The sequence below is a fragment of the Crassostrea angulata genome, chromosome 9 (genome assembly GCF_025612915.1).
Source record: "Crassostrea angulata isolate pt1a10 chromosome 9, ASM2561291v2, whole genome shotgun sequence".
NCBI classification, from domain to species: Eukaryota; Metazoa; Mollusca; class Bivalvia; order Ostreida; family Ostreidae; genus Magallana; species Magallana angulata.
The window spans coordinates 13,726,006-13,748,668 of NC_069119.1; the positions used below are offsets into that span (position 1 = coordinate 13,726,006).

The 22,663-nt window shown below is 31.4% G+C and overlaps 1 protein-coding gene across 2 annotated transcripts in view; it reads right to left on the reverse strand.

The window, feature by feature from the left end:
- Positions 1-22,016, reverse strand: part of LOC128162385 (uncharacterized) — a 35,002-nt gene extending 12,986 nt beyond the window's left edge. For both annotated transcript variants that reach the window (XM_052825565.1, XM_052825564.1), the window contains exon 1: positions 21,867-22,016. The gene's annotated coding sequence lies outside the window, so the exon portion shown is untranslated. The remainder of the gene's footprint in view (positions 1-21,866) is intronic.
- Positions 22,017-22,663: the final 647 nt, after the last annotated feature.

The following is a 22,663-nucleotide window of genomic DNA, read 5'->3' on the forward strand; positions in this document are numbered from 1 at the left end:
CAAATTAACTATTTTTTTATTTAAATAATTAAACATTTAACTAATCATTTATTGCAAACCTTACTTATGAAAGTGGTTAAAAATACGTAAGTCATTCCTACCGTTGACTAAAACGTTACAACAAACGAATAGTCGTTTTTCTATTTAAGTGAAGGCTGCATACAAATACAAATATTTGGACGTTGGAGACCGAATCAAGCAACTGTTATGGTTCCGTCATAGTTACTTTGAAAAGATTGATCTTTTGCGTCCCACTTATCAATTCAGCATGGCTGGTATCTTCTCTAGCCAAGGGTGACAATGTTTTTTTTCTATAAACACCGTTGACCGTCACTCTTGGCTAACGAAGAAGCATGGCTAAAAAAAAAAAAATTATGCACTTAAAGGGGCATGGTCACGATTTTGGTCAAAAATTATATTTCCAATTTTAAAATTTACAATGCCTTAGAGAGGCATTTTTAATAGGCAACCGAAATTTGAGTGTCATTTGTTAAATTTACAGAGTTACAGAGCTTGAAATTCTTCACCAAGTCAAAAAAGCGTTTGTTTACATTTTGAACGTTGAAGTAACATTTTCAGGTTTAAACCTAAAATAAATGTGCTAAATGTTAGGAACTGTTTGTCTATGCTTAAAATAAATAAAAAGATAGACAAATAAGCTGGAAAAAGATTTTTACTGGTATATTGAACTTATGTAAACAAAAACAGGGCACGAGCCTTGTTTACATGACAAAGAATTGTGAGTCCTGTATCTTCCATCTAACTCTACAAATGACTCTCAAATGTTATTAAGTCTTTAGAAATGCATTTCTAAAGCATTGTAAATAATAAAAGCCTAAAAAGAGAATTTGACCAAAATCGTGACCATGTCCCTTTAAAGTCGGACCATCTTTCTTTAAGTGCGCTTAATGAGGTTGGCACCTGAAATAAGAGTGATGTCAATCATCCTAAAAACCACTTGGAAATAAAGATGGGGACCTAAGATCTTCAATTGATTTCTATGTAGACCATGTCACATGCCAATTTTGACAATATAGGATCCCAAACAGGAATGATGATTTTCTTAAAATTTTGGCTAACATTTGACATGGAAATTGATATCTTGAAGAAATCAAACAAATTTAAATAGTTTGAACAATTATTTAATTATGAATTTAATACAGTAAGAAGTTGAACACATGCAGTGACCATTAAAGTAAAATCTAAGTCAAAAGTTTACAAATTCTTGCTTTACTGGAGGATTCAAAGGCCAGTACATAATGAACAAAACAAGAAATGTTACATATGTAATCAAATTATAACGCAAATAAAATAAATTATAGTAATGTTATCTTTCCAAAACTTTGCATACAAATATACATACGTTTAATGTTTCATTAAAGTTAAAGCAAGTAGGGGTCACTTCTAAAAGAAAATAGAGATATAGCATGAAATAAGCTAATTTTAGACCAAAATTAGAGTTATTCTTTCTTAACTTTTATGAAATATAAGCTAAATATGCCAAAATAAATATATATCGAAAACAATTTCATAATATTGTTTTATATGATTTTAGAACATCGTGAATATATTGTAATTACTACAAAAACTATCTAGAAGTTTTGTTTGCGCTGAAAATTAGGAAGCTAATGTAACAGTACTCTAAAACTAGTGAGTTATGAAAATTGTTCGTTTTCTTCTTGAAAAAATTCCGCAACAAAATATAGTCCCTTACTAAACTCTGTAAAAATTTAATTTTCTAAAACAGTCTATTCAATAAAGTTTATGTGGCATGCAAAATAAAAATACACTATTAGAAGTAATATGTGATGCAGAATATTCAGACCCAATATTCAGACTAGAAGTGGACCAAAATGGCTACTCAAAACCTAAGAAGCGAACCTAGATAAGATGGTATGGGACACTTGTCAATATAAGTATAGATAAAAGTACATTAAAACCAAAATACTTTCACCGGTTTAGAATTTGACCAAAGATGTGCCGTAAAATTGTTTATAAAGGTAAATCCCCAGCAGGATTCGTACTGATGGGTTACTGAAAAATGGTCAACGAGCTAAGACACTGTGCTACGCTGTTTTTTTCTTCAGATTTTTGGAAAGGAAAAGGAATCAAAATTATACCTGATGTAATTGTTTATTTCGATAAAAAAAAAAGGAAGTCACAATATGCAAGTGTCCCATCGCAAATAAAGAAATGAAGGGTTAAGTCCTTCAAGTAAAGAGATTAAGGGTCTAGTCCCCTTGGTATCTCGCCTGTTTTTACTATTGATGAAAAAAGAAATTCAACTAGACTCTTGTTGCTATAGCAACAAAAAGGTCTTCCGTTCCTCATGTATCAATCTGTACAAAACATCCATTTATCTTGTAAACAGAAAATGGATTTCATAAATACTGTAAAGTAATTCCCAAGAAATAAAAACAAAAATACAGAATGTCAATTTTATAGTACTTTCTGTTTTTGTTTCGGGACCGGAAACGAACGAACAGAAGTGATTAAGAAATTGAAAATACATATTACAGTACATTTACCTACGATACGTTAGTGTTCATCACATTGAGTTAAATGTTTAAAAAATCTAAAGTTAGAAAAAAAAACTTCTATTGCTTGAACGCTTCGGGTGAGAACCGGAAGTGACGTACGAACCAAATGAAACCCGTTAAACACATGTTCAATCAAATGTCCATTATCAATACAAGTTTTGTGTCTTGATCTCTCACAGTTTCTGAGATCTTGTGGGTAGTCTGTTTTTAAAAAAGAAGGCTACCTGAGATATTTGAGATGTCTCAGCGGATAGATCTTTTTTACGATTTTTTTATCAAGTGTAGATGACCTTTTGTGTTTTTATAGCTAAGATGTTACTTCATTGCTAAATAACCAACATATTTTTAAAAATCAAAATTTGGTGACTTCCTGTGACGACCGGAAGTTACGCCGGATAAAATGAGATAATGTGAACACATGTACATACATAGGTCTATAATCCCACAAAGTTTGGTTGTTCAAATCTTCACCGTTTTTGAGATCTCGTCGAAATAAGGATTTTTGTCTCGGCACAGGAAACAGGCAAACGGAAGTGCTAAATGAAAATTAAATTTGTTACTTTTTGTTTACTTGCCTATTTTACATTTTTATTTATCAAAGTGGCTAAATCTATCGAGTGAAAACAGTTAAACAGATAAACAGCTTGATTTGATTAAATTCTTCCGGTGTAAACCGGAAGTGACGGACGACAAAATGAAACTGTTTAAACATATTTTCAATCTATCATCCATGAAAGTTTCGTTTCTTGATCACTTATAGTTTCTGAGATCTTGCGGGTACAAAATATGTTTTTTAAAAGCGCCCTGAGATAATCGAGTTATATCACCGAAAGTAGAATTTTTTTGTTTATTTAACATTGCGTTGATGACATATGTAAGAAACTATACTAATATCTTGATTCTACTGAAAATTAATTAAATACGTAAAAATAAAAAAAAATTGAAGTGCTTCCGGTGACGAAAGGGAGTTACGACGAACAAAACAAAAATGTTTAAACACATTTAAAACTAAAGGTCTATCATCCCTCAAAGTTTGGATGTTCAAATTTTTACTGTTGTTGAGATCTAGAGGTGACAGGTTTATTTGTCACGGGACAGGAAACGGACAAACGGAAGTGCTTAATGTAAATTGTATTAAATATTTCTTGTATACTTGTCTTTTGTACATAATTGTTCATTGAGCTTACAACAAATATCAAAGACAAACAGTTAAACTGATAAAGAACTCGATTTGTTTGAACTCTTCCTGTGTGGACCGGAAGTGACGGAAGAAAAGAAGGGACTGTTTTAACACATCTTCAATCAAAAGTCTACAATCAATGAAAGTTTTTGGGCTTGATCATTAATAGTTTCTGAGATCTCGTGGGTACAAAATGTGTTTTAAAAAAAGCTACCTGAGATACTTGAGATATCTCACCGGAAGTAGAATTTTTTTGTTGATATAACATTGCATAGATAACTTGTGTATAGAATTATAGTTTTATGTTTATTCTATGGAAAAAAAAAATTAATGCGTAAAAATAATTATTTTTGAAGTGCTTCTTGTGACGACAGGAAGTTACGACGAACAAAACGAAATAGTTTAAACACATCTACATACATAGGTCTATCATCCACCAAAGTTCAAATGTACAAGTGTTTGCAAAATCTGAGATCTCGAGGGAACAAGGTTTTTTATCGCGGGACAGGAAACGGACGACCGGAAATAAATTTTCAAAAAATGAAAAAATACCTCGAGATATTATCAGTCTCTTTCAGTCCTAAAAATTTAAAAAAAATCTATCCAGCCATCTCTGAGAAATCTTGTGGACAAAAAAAAAGTAAAAAAAAAAAATAAATAAGAAACACTACAATCACTGTAATAATTTCATTAACTTTTATGCTTAACCATTGATTTTTTTATTGAAGTTTCAAAATTTTATTTTATTTCATATTTATATATGAAATGGTTTGCTTATGAATACTCCAAAATTTACCAAATTTTGATTGCTAGAAGTCAAATTATAAGCAAGAGCGGAGTCAGATGTCATTTTTGTGTTAACAAAGCTCGAATCTTCTTTTTGTTAGGAAATAATGTACATTAAAGAAATTACCATATTTTTAACAAAATAGCTTGTCAAAAACATATAAAAAGTTATCGAAAGTGTTTTTTGATAATATTTTCAACAAAAAAGCAGGATTAAATTGGAAATTTGACCAATATAACCCATATATTTGCACATTGTTTTTTTGTTTTGTTTTGTATTTTTGTTTTTGTTTTTTAAGGTCTTCCGTTTCCAACGGAAGACCTTATAGTGATTGTGGTGTTTTTTCTTTCTTTCTTTCTTTCTTCTTAATTTTTTTTCTCCTTTTTTGTCGGCAGAATTTCTCAGAGATGTCTTGATAGATTTCCTTCAAATTCTTAGGGATGATTGAAAATGATAATATCTCGAGGTGTTTTTTTCATTTTTTAAAAATTCATTTCCGGTCATCCGTTTCCTGTCCCACGTCAAAAAACCTTGTTCCCTCGAAATCTCAGAATCTTTGTGGAATGATTGACCTATAGCTGTAGATGTGTTTAAACTATTTTGTTTTGTTCATCGTAACGTCCGGTCGTCATCGGAAGCACTTCAAAAATAATTATTTTTACGCATTACATTCCTTTTCCATATAATAAATATATAAGTATAAATATATACATAGGATATATATGCGATGTTATATCAACAAAAAACTTCTACTTCCGGTGACATATCTCAATTATCTCAGGTATTTTTTTTTAAACACATTTTGTACCCACGAGATCTCAGAGACTATAAGTGACATAAGCACGAAACTTTCAGGGATGATAAACATTTGATTGAAGATGTGTTTAACAGGTTTCATTTTATCTTCCGTCACTTTCGTTTCACACAGGAAGAGTTCGAACAAATCGAGCTGTTTATCAGTTTAACTTTATTCCTTTGATATTTGTAGTGTGCTCGATGAAGACTAATTTACAAACGGCATGTATACAACAAATATTACATACAATTTACATTGAGCACTTCCGTTTGTCCGTTTCCTGTCCCGAGACAAAAAACCTTATTTTGACGAGATCTCAAAAACGGTGATGACTTGTACAACCAAACTTTGTGGAATGATACACCTATGTTTGTAAATGTTTTAACACTATTTTGTTATATCCGGCGTAACTTCCGGTCGTCACAGGAAGTACACTTTATTTTGATTTTTTAAAAACAATTTGGTTATATAGCATGGAAGTAACATTTAAGCATTATAATTACAAAAGGTCATCTACACATTGTAAAAAAACCCCACAAAATAATTCTACTTCCGGTGAGACGTCTCAAATTGTTCAGATAGCCTTTTTAAAAAAAAAAACCAAAGTACCCACAAGATCTCGGAACCTATGAGAGATCAAGACACAAAACGCATATGGATAATTGACATTTGATTGGGCATGTGTTTAACGGGTTTCATATTGTCATTCGTCACTTCCGGTTCTCACTCAAAGCGTTCAAGCAATAGAAGTTGTTTTTTTAAACATTTTATTCAACGTGATGAACAGTAGGTAAATGTGCTAAAATAACTACGTTTAATTTCTTAAATCGATCACCTCTGTTTGTTCATTTCCAGTTCCGAGACAAAAACCTTTTTCAACTAAATTTTATAACTAACAAAAATTTGAACATCCGAACTTTCGGGAAAAACAAAACAATGTATCAAGTTTTGATTACTATGTTTTGTATGATCAAGCGTAACTACCGGTCGTCACAGAAAGTACTCAAAAATTAAATTTTGTCTTTTGGTTTTGTTTATTCTTGTTAAGGTCTTCAGTTTCCAACGGAAGACCTTATAGTGATTGTAATGTTTTTTTTTCTTTCTTTTTTTTCCCTTTTTTGTCTGCAGAATTTCTCAGAGATGGCTCAATAGATTTTCCTGAAATTTTTAGGACTGATAGAGAATGATTTTATCTCGAGGTATTTTTCTCTTTTTTTAAAAAATCGTTTCCGGTCGTCCGTTTTCTGTCCCGCGTCAAAAAACCTTGTTCCCTCGAGATCTTAGAATCGGCAAACACTTGAACATCGAAACTTTGTGGAATGATAGACCTTTGTATGTAGATGTGTTTAAACTATTTTGCTTTGTTCGTCGTAACTTCCGGTCGTTACCGGAAGCACTTAAAAAAAAACTATTATTACGCATTTATTTTTTTTTCCATAAAATAAATTTTTAAGTATAAATTTATACATAGGTTATTTATGCCATGTCGAATTTACAAAAAAAATTCTACTTCCGGTGGGATATCTCAATTATCTCAGGTAGCTTTTTTGAAACAAATTTTGTACCGTTGAGATCTCAGAAACTATAAGCGATCAAGACACGAAACTTTGATGGATGATAGACAATAGATTGAAAATGTGTTTAACCGGTTTCATTTTGTCTTCTGTCACTTCCGGTCCACACCGGAAGAGTTCTAACAAATCGAGCTGTTTATCAGTTAAACCGTTTTCCTTTGATATTTTAGTTAGATAAATGAACAATAATGTACAATAAGCAAGTATACAAGAAATATTTAGTACAATTTACATTGAGCACTTCCGTTTGTCCGTTTCCTTTCCTGAGACAAAAAACCTTATTTCAACGAGATCTCAGAAACGATAACGACTTGAACAACCAAACTTTGTTGGGTGATAGACCAACGTTTGCACATGTGTAAACACTATTTTGTTTTATCCGGCGAGACTTCCGGTCGTCACAGGAAGTAAATCCAATTTTGTCTTTCTAATATTTTTTGGTTATTTAGCATGGAAGTAACATTTTAGCAATAGAAATACAAAAGGTCATCTACACATGGTATAAAACCAAAAAAAATTCTACTTCCGGTAGGACATCTAATAAATCTCAGGTAGCTTTCTTTTATAAAAACAAAGTACCAACAAAATATCAGAAACTGTGAGAGATCAAGGCACAAAATTTATATGGGTAATGGACATTTGATTGAACATGTCTTTTAAGGGTTTTATTTGGTCGTACGTCACTTCCGGTTCTCACTCGAAGCGTTCAAGCAATAGAAGTTTTCATTTTTTAACTTTACATTTTTGAAACATTTTTTTCAATTTGATGAACAGTAACGCACCGTAGGTAAATGCACTTAAATATCTACTTTTAATATCTTAAATCACTTCTGTTTGTTTGTTTCCGGTCCCGAGACAAAAAACCTATAAAAACCTTTTCTCAATGATATATTATAATAACTAACAAAAACTTGAACATCCTAACTTTGAGGAGAGACAAAACAATGATTAAAGATACTAGACTTTGACCCGTGCGTGCACGGGTTGACATTGCATATTATATTGGAGATTTAAGAAATAGATAGCCTACATCGATACACCCAGGGACGTACATACATGTACTAACGTCTTATAGTATATACGTCCCTGATACACCCTACTGTTGACATTATATAACCAAGCTTTAAGCCTACAAAAACGCTATTAGTGTCACTTCACTCTGCGTAGTTAGAATAATCTAACAGTTATTGTGTCTCGGGACAGGCCTTCACCACATTTGAAATACCTCCCATATACCCGTACCCGTAATGAAGCTGAAAATTGAAGAATCGCTCCAAAACGATTTTGAAAAAAAATAATGAAGCTGCATTGAAAATAACAGTCAAATTATTCATAACAAACCATTTTGAGGCTGTGAATACCTTTCATCTAAAAATTTAAATCATATTAATGAAGAATTCAACACTTTTTCACCAACGTTTATTTTACTCGCTTCGAATTTACACATTATGTTGACAATCGGCACTCTTGGGATTTTTCATATCATATGCACTGAGTTATAGTTAAACTTTTCTCCCGTATTTCCTTTGATTAATAGAATATATGACAAATTTTCAATGAAAATTTTCACGTATTTGTAATATCATTTATGAGTTTATCCATGCAAATGTGATATTGTGGTAACATAAAACTAAAGAGACCATGATTTAGCGTGAATGTAATGCGCATGCGCAAGATTGTAAAATCCAAAAAATCCACATGATTTCCGGATTTTTCAAAGGAATTTTCTTGATTATTAATTAGCGAAGCTTGATTGAGAAAAAATAAAAATAAATTGGTAATCTTCAAGTACCAATAATGTTTAAAATATATAAAACAAAAGACAGTACTCTTCCGATTTCTCAGTATTAAAGCCCAAAAATTCGAGTCTATTATTTTAATATAGTAGTATAGATGTTTACTATGTTCTGTACGGTCCGGTGTAACTTCCGATCGTCACAGAAAGTATTCAGAAATTGACTTTTTGTCTTTTTCTTCTGTTTAATTCTTGGGAATTCCTGTACAGTATATAAAATATCAATTTTCTGTTTACAAGAGAAATGGTTTTTTTGTAAAGATTTAAACATGAGGAACGGAAGACCTTTTTGTTGCTATAGCAACAAGAGTCTAGTTATTATTATTATTAAGGTCTTCCGTTTCCAAACGGAAGACTTTATAGTGATTGTAATGGGTTTTTTATTCCTTTCTTTCTTTCTTTCTTTCTTTCTTTCTTTCTTTCTTTCTTTTTCCCCCTTTTTTGTCGGCAGAATTTCTCAGAGATGGCTTAATAGATTTTCATGAAATAATATGAGATGATAGAGACTGATAATATCTCGAGGACTTTTTTCAATTTTTCAAAATTCATTTCCGGTCATCCGTATCCTGTCCCGCGTCAAAAAACCTTGTTCCCTCGAGATCTCAGAATTGGCAAGCACCTAAAAATCCAAACTTTGTGTGATGATAGACCTATAGCTATAGATGTGTTTAAACTATTTTGTTTTGTTCGTCGTAGCTTCCGGTTGTCACTGGAGGCACTTCAATTTTTTTTGTTTTTAGGTATTTAATTTATTTTCCGTAGAATAAAGATATTGGTATAACTATTACATATGTAATCTACGCAATGTTAAATAAACAAAAAAAAAACTGCATCCGGTGAGATATCTAATTATCTCAGGTAGCTTTTTCAAAACAAATTTTGTTCCCACGAGATATCGAAAACTATTTGTGATACAGACACGAAACTTTTATGGATGATAGACATTTGAATGAAAATGTGTTTACCTGCTCTCATTTTGTCGACCGTCACTTCCGGTTTACACCGGAAGCGTTCAAACAAATCATTTATTTATAAGTTTAGCTGTTTTTCTTTGACAATTTTAGTTAAATTAATAGACAATAAAGTCCTGTTTTCTCATGTCTAACAAATACTAACTTTCATTTTCATTAAGCACTTCCGATTGTCCGTTTCTGGTCCCCAGACAAAGTACTTTGACTCCTCAATATCTCAAAAACGGTAATGACTTGAACAATCAAACTTTCTGGAATAATAGATCTGTCTGTAGATTTTATTCGGCGTAACTTCCGTTCGTCACTGGAAGCACTTCAAAAAATATGTTTTTAGGTATTTAATTTATTTTCAGTAGAATAAAGACATTAGTATAAATCTTTACATAAGTTATCTATGCAATGTGAAATAACCAAAAATAATCTACTTCCGGTGATATATCTCGATTACTCAGGAAGCTTTTTTAAAACACAAGATTTCAATAACTGTAAGTGATCAAGACATGAAACTTTCACTGATTATAGACATTTGATAGACGATGCGTTTCAACAGTTTCTCTTTGTATTCCGTCACTTCCAGTCCACAACGAAGAGTTCAAACAAATCAAGCTGTTTTTCCGTTTAACTGTTTTCATTTGATAGTTTCATTTACTTCGATGAATGATAATGTAAGATAGGCAAGTAAACAAGAAATAGTAAATTTAAATTTCATTGAGCACTTCCGTTTGTCCTTTTCCTGCCCCGAGACAAAAAAATTCATTTCAACGACATCTCAAAAATAGTAACAACTTTAACCACCAAACTTTGTGGGATAAAGACCTATGTTTGTACATGTGTATACTCTATTTTGTTTTATCCGGCGTAACTTCCGGTCGTCATAGGAAGTTAACCAAAATTTGACTTATTAAAAATATTTTTATTATTTAGCATGGAAGTAACATTTTAGCTGTAGAAATACAAAAGGTCATCTACACATGGTAAAACAACTAAAAAAAGTTCTACTTCCGGTAAGACATCTCAAATATCATAGGTAGACTTCTTTTCTAAAAACAAAGTACCCGAAAGATCTCAGAAACTGTGAGAGATCATGACACGAAAATATATGGATGATGGACATTTGATTGAACACGTGTTAAACGGGTTTCATTTGGTCGTACATCACTTCCGGTTCTCACTCGAAGCGTTCAAGCAAGAGAAGTATTTTTTTTTAAAGCTGCTTGGTCCGATTTTATATCAAATTTTATGCACGCTTTTAAACAATGGCTATGCTAAGTATATGTATAATAATAGACATTGTAGTAGTTTTACCCATCAATTATGCCAAATTTCAATGAAGAAAAATACGTACAAAATTTGCTAACAAAACAAACGACATTAAAAGGTACTGCGTTATTTCGCCTCATGTTAAATTTCACCCCTGACGACGAGACGGGTATGGTTGTATTACGACTTTGACATCGCTTTAAATAAAGGTCGAAATGATCAGACAAATTACAAATAACATGTGTACGTTTTGTTTGCCAATATTTCCAAAGTCTGCTTTCTTTACAATCGATGCATAGCATGCGGGTTGAATAACCCCAATCATTCGGGGGACGAAACCAAGCGGTTTCCTTTTCTAAACATTCCCGTGATGCATTTTGGTTTGTTTTTTCGTTTGCCCAAAGAGAAATTATTTTTGATTACTTTGAATATTTCTAACTTTGAAAGGAGACTGATTCTGATGGTGTAAATAGGAGAAAGTCAATAACTTTCTAAGATAAAGTTTTTGTATGGAAAAAATGTTGATACTGTAATTACAAAAAAATCGGACCAAGCAGCTTTAAATTTAGTTCTTTTTAAAACACTTTACTCAATTTGATGAAAAGTAACGTACCGTAGGTAAATGTACTAAAATATCTACTTTCAATTTCTTAAATCACTTCCGTTTGTTCTGTATATATATATATATATATATATATATATATATATATATATATATATATATATATATATATATATATATATATATATAAAGTAAAATAAGAAAACACGAAAAACGTTCAATATAGCTTAAGTGCTTTCATTTTAAAATCTTCAGAAGCTATATAATGGAAACATAGTAACGTGACGTAAAAAAACTTGAACGTTGAACGGCAATGTCTATTATGACGTCATAGCTAGATTTAGCGAAAAAAATATAATATGCAACATAGTAGATAATATACAATTCAATACATTATTATTACAGACAGTTCAATTTGGGTTTAAAAATACGGATGAAATGTTTTTCTTTTTCTCTTCTTTGAACGTTACTGTCACTCAACAGTTTGTAAAATGGAAATATCTTAAACTGTTTATTGCCGCAAGTATCCAAATGTTCACTTAACGGTATCTGTCGATATCCCGGGGTGTTTATGTGTTGTTTATGCACACGCACACGGGCCCGAAGTGGATTGCTTGTTTCCCCAATATAGTACTCGTTGCAGCCTGGACATGTTATTACATATAAAACATTCTTAGTGTCACATGACATGTCCGTCTTAACGATGAATTCTTTTCCGCTGAAGTCGTACTTAGATCCCTCTGTAATATGGTCACAGGTCCCGTATCGTGGGTTTCTACACTTAGTAACTGTGTGTTTAGTATCAAAATGGGAAGTGCACAATATTCGTTTTAGATTTTTAGGCTGACGTCTACTGTTAATGAAGTTCACATCTTTGTAAATTTCTTTCGTGGATTGGTCGTTGATGAGGATATTATTAAACTGATGACTTATTGGCGTAATGTTCATATTTCTTGGATTAAAGGTATGTACAAATGGAATAATATCAATGGTTTTTTCCGGATGTTTACTGGCTAATAATTCCGATCTATCATACCTCCTGTATATTGAACGTTTTTCGTGTTTTCTTATTTTACTTTTTATCTATAACTCGCCGACCACTGTGAATTTTATTGTGTTTCAATATATATATATATATATATATATATATATATATATATATATATATATATATATATATATATATATATATATATATATATATATATATATATATATATATATATTTCAGAAATCTGAGGTACATTTGATAAATGAATAGATATATAGTAAATAAATATCAAGTAGGCATAAAAATAATATATATATATATATATATATATATATATATATATATATATATATATATATATATATATATATATATATATATATATATATATATATTAGGGATGTCAACGATTACCCGGTTAACCGGGTACTCGGTCGAACGTCCGAGTATCGAATACTTAAATTGGTACTCGGTTACTCGGATGTATATTTTTTAATATTTCTAAGTTTATTTAATAATGCATTAAAACATCGGTTTTAAAACTTTAAATGTCCATTGCACTTGTACATACAGTAATTAGGATTTCCTACGCCTCTAAATATGCTAAATGACCGTTATCGCCCGTGGCAGTGTTTATATAGTAATTATCGTGACCAAACACCTGTTGCCTAACTTTTCAATTCAATTCAATTCAATTTATTTTCACTCAAACCGTCAACATGACGGTACATGAGGTACACATATATATATATAAATATTTACAAATGTATGTATAGAGTCAGAGGTACATGTACAGTACAAATTAGAGAAAAAAAAAAGTATGAGAAAAAAGTACAAATGTTCAAGGAGGACAGACTGATTCAAAAATTTCATTTATAAATAAACAGAGTTTTTTGAGTTTTTTAAGTTTTAAAGTAGACAATAACTCACAAAATTTAAAAGTGTTGGTCTTACACAAAATCTAGGTTCCAAGTATTTTTGTCTAATACACGAAAGAGCATTACATTCTAATATAAAGTGCATTTCATCGGCTATTTGATTTTTATTACATAATGTGCAACATCTTTCATTAAGAGGAATGCCTAACCATCTACCAGTTTCTACAGGAAGTCGGTGATTCGACGTACGGAATTTAACAAGAATTTTTCGAAGTTTTGATGGCAGAATACTCAAATATTTTTCATATCCAAAAATAAATTTGAAAGTTCTATATATACGACCTTTTAAAGAATTTGCAATATCAGCCGACCATTTCTGCACAAACTGGTCTTTAAGCCTTTGCTTGACAGCATTTGCAATCCAATTAACATTTACAGTACATTGTTCATTCCAAATGTTTGAAAAACCACACTTATTAAAAATAGAATGTATACAATCAATCCATGGGTTTTTAGAAAAGTCATTATTATATTGATTCAATAAGTATTTGTAAAGTATATGAACAATTTTATTTTCTGGCCCGGTGAACAATTTTGCCCAGTATGAAACCATTCTAGTATATATATTAACAGATAACGGAAACCTTCCGGTTTCTCCATAAACCATGTATGATGGGGTACAGCTTTTTAAATTCAGTATATGTTTCAAAAATTTCAAATGAATACGTTCTATAGTTTCTATATTTTCAAAGCCCCATACTTCACATCCGTATAATAATACCGGCATTACTACTTTATCGAAAAGGTCTAACTGACACTCGACAGGTAAATTAAATTGCCTTATTTTCCTAATGACCCCATACATAGCCTTCTGTGCCTGTTCACAGAGATGTGTTTTTGCTTTTCTGAAAGACCCTGAACGTGAAAAAACAATTCCAAGGTATTTAAACTCTTTCACATTTTCAATTATTTCATTTCTAAAGTAAAATTCCCTTTTTATCATTGGACCTTTAGAAAATATCAATATTTTTGTCTTATTTATATTAACCGTTAACTTCCATTGCTCACAGTATAAATGAAACTCGTTCAGAGCATTTTGTAAATCATCAGGCGTTTCAGCAAGAATTACAGTGTCGTCAGCATAAAAAAGAATACATAGTTTAAAATACATAAACAGTTCATCCTCTAAAGGTTTGGTAACACTCTGTAACCCAATTATATTTTTATCAATCATGAACTTTTCTAAGTCATTAATATATAACGAAAATAAAAATGGCGACAAATTTTCACCTTGGCGTACTCCAACATAACAGCTGAAAAATTCGGAAGATAAGCCATTCATACTAATTTTTGACTTAACTTCCATGTACATGTTGTTGATATAATTAAAACATTTCCTATTTATTCCATTTTTGATTAACTTACTCCAAAGACCATTCCTCCAGACAGTGTCGAATGCCTGTTTAAAATCAACAAAAGCACAAAAAAGTTTTTTCTTCATGGACATAAGAGTATGGGATAAAAACTGTAGTGTTATTATATGGTCTAGAGTTGAATAGTTTTTTTCTAAAACCTGTCTGGCTTTCGCTGATAACGTCAATCTCTGATGCATATATCTCTAATCTATTGTTTAGTATACAAGTAAAAAGTTTCCTAGGCAACTTAATAATGTAATCGGTCTATAGTTCTCAGGATGTGTTGGGTCGCCTTTGTTTTTATATATGGGATTCACAATACCTACAAGCCATTCATCAGGAATAAAACCATTGTCAAAAATAATATTAAACAACTTGTTGTTTCTCGCTTTGGCTGTCTTCTACCCCTAATTTTTGCTTACTTTAAAATGATTTGTTTCCCTTGAACATCGTCGTTTATATAGCCTATTATAAAAATTAAATAGCACACAGTAGAGGAATTGAACAGACCTAAAATGCTGCCACCGACTTCAAAGGTCTGGAAATATGAAGTGCTCATAATTCTTACAACAAAAACACACTTACGGGGAAACCTCCCATTTCATCATGTGGTTTTATTTCTAAAAAAAATGACCATGGTTTACAGTTATCAATGTACTTGTTCATATTTATTTTCACTTTTACCGAGTAACCGGGTACTCGATCGGAAAAACGTCCGAGTAACCGAGTACTAAAAATTGACCGATTTGACATCCCTAATATATATATATATATATATATATATATATATATATATATATATATATATATATATATATATATATATATATATATATATATATATATATAATATATATATATATATATATATATATATATATATATATATATATATATATATATATATATATATATATATATATATATATAAAAAATAGGATGAAATAAAATTATGGAGGAAATAACATATGACTGCCGTCACGAGAATAGTGCCCTTAAGGTCAAAATTTCACAAACTCACTTTTTTGTCAATTCCGATTAGTCAACTCTTTCTGAATACAAATATACAAGGATATCTAAGATCTTGTGTGTTTAAAGTATTTTATGACAATTTTAGTAAGAGATGTTAACACGACTTTGACGTATCTGGTCGAAAACGTCACGGCGTCACGGACGTCAAATTTTCTTTTGTATTAGTTTATTCTATACTTCCTTTCATCGTCTTTGTTTGTTTGAAATATAATTAATAAATGATTTTCTACAATTCTAGATTTCTTACAATTTTAACAAAAGAGAACAAAACATTTTGAATGTCCAGATATAGTTTAAAGTTCTGCAGCTGATCCGGATACACTTCCTATGAATCCACATGCAATACCCCCCCCCCCCCCCCTTCCCCCTTCACCCGAACATAAGATAGAGGATATTTAAAGAAAACAAATATCAAACATCTCCCCAACATTCAAATATATCAAAGTTATTTAAGCTGCCGAGAAGCAATTAAGCAAACATGTAACAAACATAGATAAAGATAGTCAATTGCGATGCCTATGTTTCTACAATTTTTTAGCATTGTTAAATAACATACATACGTTTATTTTCAAAAATAGAAATATTTATTATTTTTGATCAACCTTTTGCACGGAAATTTTATCGCATATTTACTGATATTACTTCTTAAGTATCTTTATAGTTCTGACGCAAGATTAAAATCAGTAGCTGTTTTTGTAACTCGGAAGTTATATGGTGTTAAATCCTTCTCTTTAATACGTTATTGGCACTTAATTCTTATAAAATTACCGGTGAAAAAAATCGACTTTGACTGTCTCACTGAAAAGTTACAACAAAAATGTAGACAGTTGATTTGAGCGATTTTGACAAAAAATGGCATCTTTATTTTAATTTTTTAATATTAAATTTACATCCACGTAGTATGATTCCCTCTATTTCTTACGAAAATTGATAGTAATTCACAGCTGTGTAGAAACTGAAATCTACTCGGTCTAGTTCTAACCATGCAGTTTATCGATCGGTAAAAATCTTCAGCAACCTAAGAAAAATCAAGGATTGCACGAATTAATCTTGATGATGCCAAACTCAAATTCCCGTATAAGACGCTTTGGCTACAGCTTTCATCTAACGTACTGGTGTACATTAGCAAGAATTTATTGATTTACTTACTTTTAACGATCAATTCAACTCATTAATTTATCCAAAAAAAAATGTAAATATAAACAATAAAATGCTTTCTTCGGTGATACACGCGAGCAATAAAGATAGTCACATTACAAAACGCGGGTTAGGTTAATTTTTTCGGTATTGATCGTTACTCTCTGTTTATGTTTATTGTTTAAATATACTCGTACACACCTATGATTAACTGTATAAAATACGTCAGACCAACAAAATACAAAAGCCACCCACGTGCTGAATCTTCACTTCTATTCAATCGCTTTGTAAGTTCACGCGTACCGTTGTATTTATGTGATGCGATTTTTATAAACCATAATCGTTGAAATAATTAATTATATATATGCATTATTCACATTTTTTTTCAAACTGCAAGATTGCATGTAACTTTCAATAAGACTTTTTACGTCCATTTTTGGCACTTATCGATAGTACAGTGTCGAAAGACGAAGCTTATACTCAGTAAGAAGTAATATTTTTACATGTTGACTAAATTTAATTTTCTTATTATCGATGTTACACGATGAATGAATCTCTCACTCTCTCTCTCTCTCTCTCTCTCTCTCTCTCTCTCTCTCTCTCTCTCTCTCTCTCTCTCTCAATTTCTTCCTCTCTCTCATTGAATTCAAATATCGGCCAAGTGGTTATCAATTTTAAAAAAAATGGAAAATATTAAATAATAGTCGTTTATAGAGTGCATACAGTTGCATACGGTAATTTGAAGTTTTAAGAAATATCACGATTCTCGGATTTTTTTATTGCTGTACATTGTAACAAACGCACATAAGCATTGACTTCAGTATCGTTGAAATTTGTTTCTTGTATAAAAAAGAAAAGATGAGAAACATGAAGATGAATTGTACGTCCATGCATGTTATTAATTGTAAACATCGCACATGTAGTGTTTATATTTATCGAAAAACATGAATTCTTAATTTATAAAACGCCAATTTTAACGAGTTGAAATCAAAAGTATAGTAGTATAATGACTGCATTTACAAAATCCTATAAAACCATGAGTTTTTAGACATGTTATAACTGGGGGTTTTTAACGTAAAATAGCTCAAAAAGTACACACAACATGTGGATTTGGGTTATTAAATTGCACAAGAAAATAAAATATGTTGCGCTCAAATAATTTCAAATAAATTTGTACGGGTATATACTTTTATATTGATTTTTTCATGAAATCAAATCCGATATATCAGAGTAGATTTTCACGCTGTCAAAATATTTCTCGAACTCTTCGAATCCGTTAGTCAAATGCGTTTTAATTCGTTAAATAATTCAAAATTTCATCGCAAATTCTTTAGTATTAATAGAATTATGCGATAATTATTTTGTATCTTGGAAGTAGCACTATAATTGAGACATATTCACTTCTTTCGTGTTCCTTCCGACTGATTTTAAAGGTGTAGAATCGTCTCCCGTGAGGTAAACTTTCATACTTTTGATTTGAAATATTTGATTTGTATTGTTTCACAGTAATTACTGCGCAGATAATTGTTAGATTTGAAAAAAAATACTGCTCTGTCGATTCGGTATGTCTCAGCCTTCAACCCCTCTTATCAACAACGAGTATGCAGTGTTATAAATAATTCGTACATTTATTGCTCATACAAACTAAAGTTGTACAATTTTAGTCAGAATACTTCATAAATCATCATCGGAAATCCACGACCAGTCTGGCATTCAATTATACGCAATGAGTAAGGGTATGCGAGACGGGCCTCTGGTTTTCAACGATGATATGTAAAAAAAAAAAAAAAAAAAGAAAAAAAAAAAAAGGTATTTTCCATTAACAGCATATTTTCATCACACACTAGAATGGAAAATTTAGTGTTTAAGTTTCATAGCAGATGCAAAAGCAGCATTTTTTTTTATATCTCAGCATCAACTTGTGGGGAATATTAAGCGTTCGAAATGTGTAGATACTGATATTATATGTGTATATTTCATTAATGAAATGTTTATTTTTTAAATCAACATGTAATATTTGACTGAAAAAATATTAATCGCAGTATGAACACAAGGCCAGACTTTAGTTATTAAAAAAAAACACAAAACACAGACGCAGAAAAATAAATAGAAACAGAAAATAAAAAAACGCGTTTACAATGCCGCTACTTTGACGTCGTTTTCTGAGCATTGTGACGTCAAAAGATAAGGGCCCTTTTTCTCATGACGGCAGTCATATTTTTTCAGATTTGTAACGTTAGTACAAGACACAAGTTCAAAAGACAACCTAGTATTTGTTGCTGAACAGTGTTTATCATCAAGATATTTATGTCAAAACGTCAATTACTTTTTACATTCAAGAATATAATGGAATTCTTCTGCAATTTGACCTGGATTACAGAGTTTACATATTCTTTGGTGTAAAGGAATGTTGTATCATCTCCCAGTCTTCACTGAGAGATGGTGGTATGAGATTCTAAATTTTACAAAAATATTTCTGAGCTTATGTGCAATATATTAATGTAATTATGATAACTACATTTTTCTTAAAAATCTTGTATATTTGCCCTTTTGACGGCTCAGATACTTCACCAGACCATTTTTGGATATAATGTTTTTGTAACTTTTGTTTTACCATGGCAGAAATCCACCATACATTTACAGCATTTTGTTCAGACCAAATACTAGTATTTGAAAAACCAAAACCGCATAAATCTAATATGGGGGTAATCGGAGATGAACGGAGATTGTACAGTTTATGAACTTTTATCCAATTCAATCCTTAATTTTATTTTAACGGTCTTCGAATATGGCCACGATTCAACAAACTGAAGCATAATATAAAAAGAAATGACAGTTTTATTTGCATTTTGCACTGAATTTTGTTTTAAGAAGTTAAAATTTCCCTATTTGACAAAATGTAGAACCCTTTCAATTATATCAAAGTTAAAATTTGAAATCAGAAGATTTAATCCCGTACCCACCAAGTTCATATCCCGGTGAACTTTTCAACAATGCTGTTTATTACTATTATTTGCATTTGAAAAAGGCAGACCGTTCAGAATTGTTAATCCAACCGACAAGTGATATGCGCGTATCATGATGTTGTGAAGAATAGAACGTGTTCGCTATTCTTTAGATTCATATAAGGAAACGTATTTGCAAATGTAAATAATAGCTAGTCGATAGAAGTTTGTGAGGAATATAGAACATACCAATTTTGTAACACAATTAGATACAAAGAATTGTGCTATCATTACAGGTGGTAACAACGTTATTGTTGACAAGCCACTCGTGTTAAATAGTTTGTGTAACGTGGGTGATCGTTCGTGTAACGTGCGGGATCGTGCGTGTATCAGGAAAATTGGTTTGCGTTTTTCACCGTGCGTGTTCGTGCGTGATCGTGCGGGTTTTTCGTTTTGTAACTTTTTTTTACGGAATGCCAGGATTTATTCTTCAAAACAACGACAAGTAGTTTTTGTAAAACAATGTGAATTTAAAACTTTTTTTATGGAAGAGCATTGACAGTTTGTTCATTATTTTTTAACATTCATTCTCTCTTTCGTCGTTAAATACATTTAGTAAGTATTTCCATAGCTCATTCCTTTGTTCGGTCGAGTTCGTTTTGCATAATTTTATAATCAGTCTATATCAAGCATCCATTGGGTCTTGACAAATAATTTTAATCTTATTAGCAAAAGTGACACGTTGAATGAAAGCGGTCAAGCTTCCCCATTCCCCGTTTTAAACTAAACGATTAGTCGCAACGATTTTTCTTGCAAATACGATACGCATTCCTATCTGGTACATCGTATAAACATTTATTTGAAATATTTATTTAGACGCTTTAAAATTTAGAATATATAGAAATGAATCAATTATGTACTGTAAATTATGAAAATATTAGATGCAAAATATTGAAATTCTATGGAACAAGGTAACAAATGTACCTGTATCCTGCATAATTAAATCGTACGTAAGGGAATTGAATTACATTAACAGTCAACTTATATATAAATAATTTCGTGTAGTTTATGCATTATCTTCATTTCTTTTACACTTAATGTTCTTTAACTTCTGATAGACTTTAGTATTCGTTATGCAGACAATAATTTGTGTGGAATCCTACATATTTCTGTATGAATGTTTAAAATTGTTTACTCGTAAAATATAAAACAGTGCATGATTTGAAGTACATGTTGCTTTTCAATAAAACACAACATATAGCAATACAAATTAAAGCAATACGTTTCCTTATTCTAACCTTAAAATTCAATTTTGATTTTGCGTGTTTAATGGTGTAGAATCGTTCTGTTGTGCGTTTTTGTTCGTGTATCGTGAAAATTCAGTAAGTTAGTGATCGTGTATCGTGCGTGATCGTTCGTGTATCTTGCGTGATCGTTCGTTTATCAGAATCGTGCGTGTCGTTTGTCAACAATAACGTTGCTACCACTGTATAATATTTGTGTATGTTGCATTTATCTATTTGTGTACCCGTTTACCTGGACAGTAATTTAAACCTGTGTGGGATTTATAAATGAGAGTACAAGCACCCGATAACAACCAAGGATAATTTTGACCATGCAGTGATGGTCATGAATAAACATACCTTTTGTGCCGGATAAATTTGATAGCCAGGGAGATATCTTGACCATGGCGTGCTGATCATAAATAAACATTAAGTGCACAGTACCTCTTTTGGGTTTGATATGAATATCTTTACCATGGCGTGGTAATCATAAATACATTAAGTGCTTGATACCTCTTTTGTTTTTGATATGGATTATTAGTGAACTATAATTGGAGAGAACTGTGAAATTAGATCGGAACTGTTAATTATACAAAATATTATTATTTTTATTATTTGTTGCATAACCTTATTAAATTTATTTATATTATTACTCTGTTTTCTTTGTGCTGTGTTACAGAGTCAATTTGGTGCCTTACGACAGGATAAATATATTCTTACCAGCTACCGCTTATCCCGAACGGGTTCAAGTTGCCGAGGGAAAATTTTGGATCATCTATATCCTCTCTTGGTAAGTTTTTGTCTTGACATTGCCACAAACACAACGCGAAATATCATGTCTGAAGAAGCTTTTATATCTGCTGTTCAAGATTTGTCAGTTACGATGAATAATTTAAATCAAAATTTTGGAACAAGCCAAATCACACCTTTTGACGGGGATCCTAAAGTTTTTAAAAGATGGATTAAGGCTGTTGAGAAACATGCATTATAAGAGAGGGTTCAAGAGGAAAAAGTAAAGTTCATTGCATTTAAAGCAAGTTCTGGGGCTGAAAGTGATTTCATTCACTAGGGACACAGGGAGAAAGGGACCCTGGGGTTAGTTGGGATGCACTGAAAACTGAATTATCTCAGAGATTTGCTGACGTGACTGACGCACACCAAGCATTTATGCTTTTGAAACGAGTGAAACAAGAAAACAATGAAAATGTTCAAATTTACGCTGAAAGATTACTTTCTCTTGACGAACAAGCTCATGGTGTAACAGAAATACAACTTGTAGGGTATTTCATTGACGGACTCAACTCAGACCGACTACAGTTCAATTTGCAACAAAGATTTCAATTGCGAACTGGCCGAAATTACTTTGCACCGCGCAATGATTCTGGCGAACCAATGGAAATTGATCATTATCGAGTTAGGCGCGAAACATAACCGCGTAATCAACAAAAGCAAGAACTCAAGCCGCGGATTTTTTATAAGCCTAAGGTTGTTCATAAAAAAAGTTTTGGCTATTGATC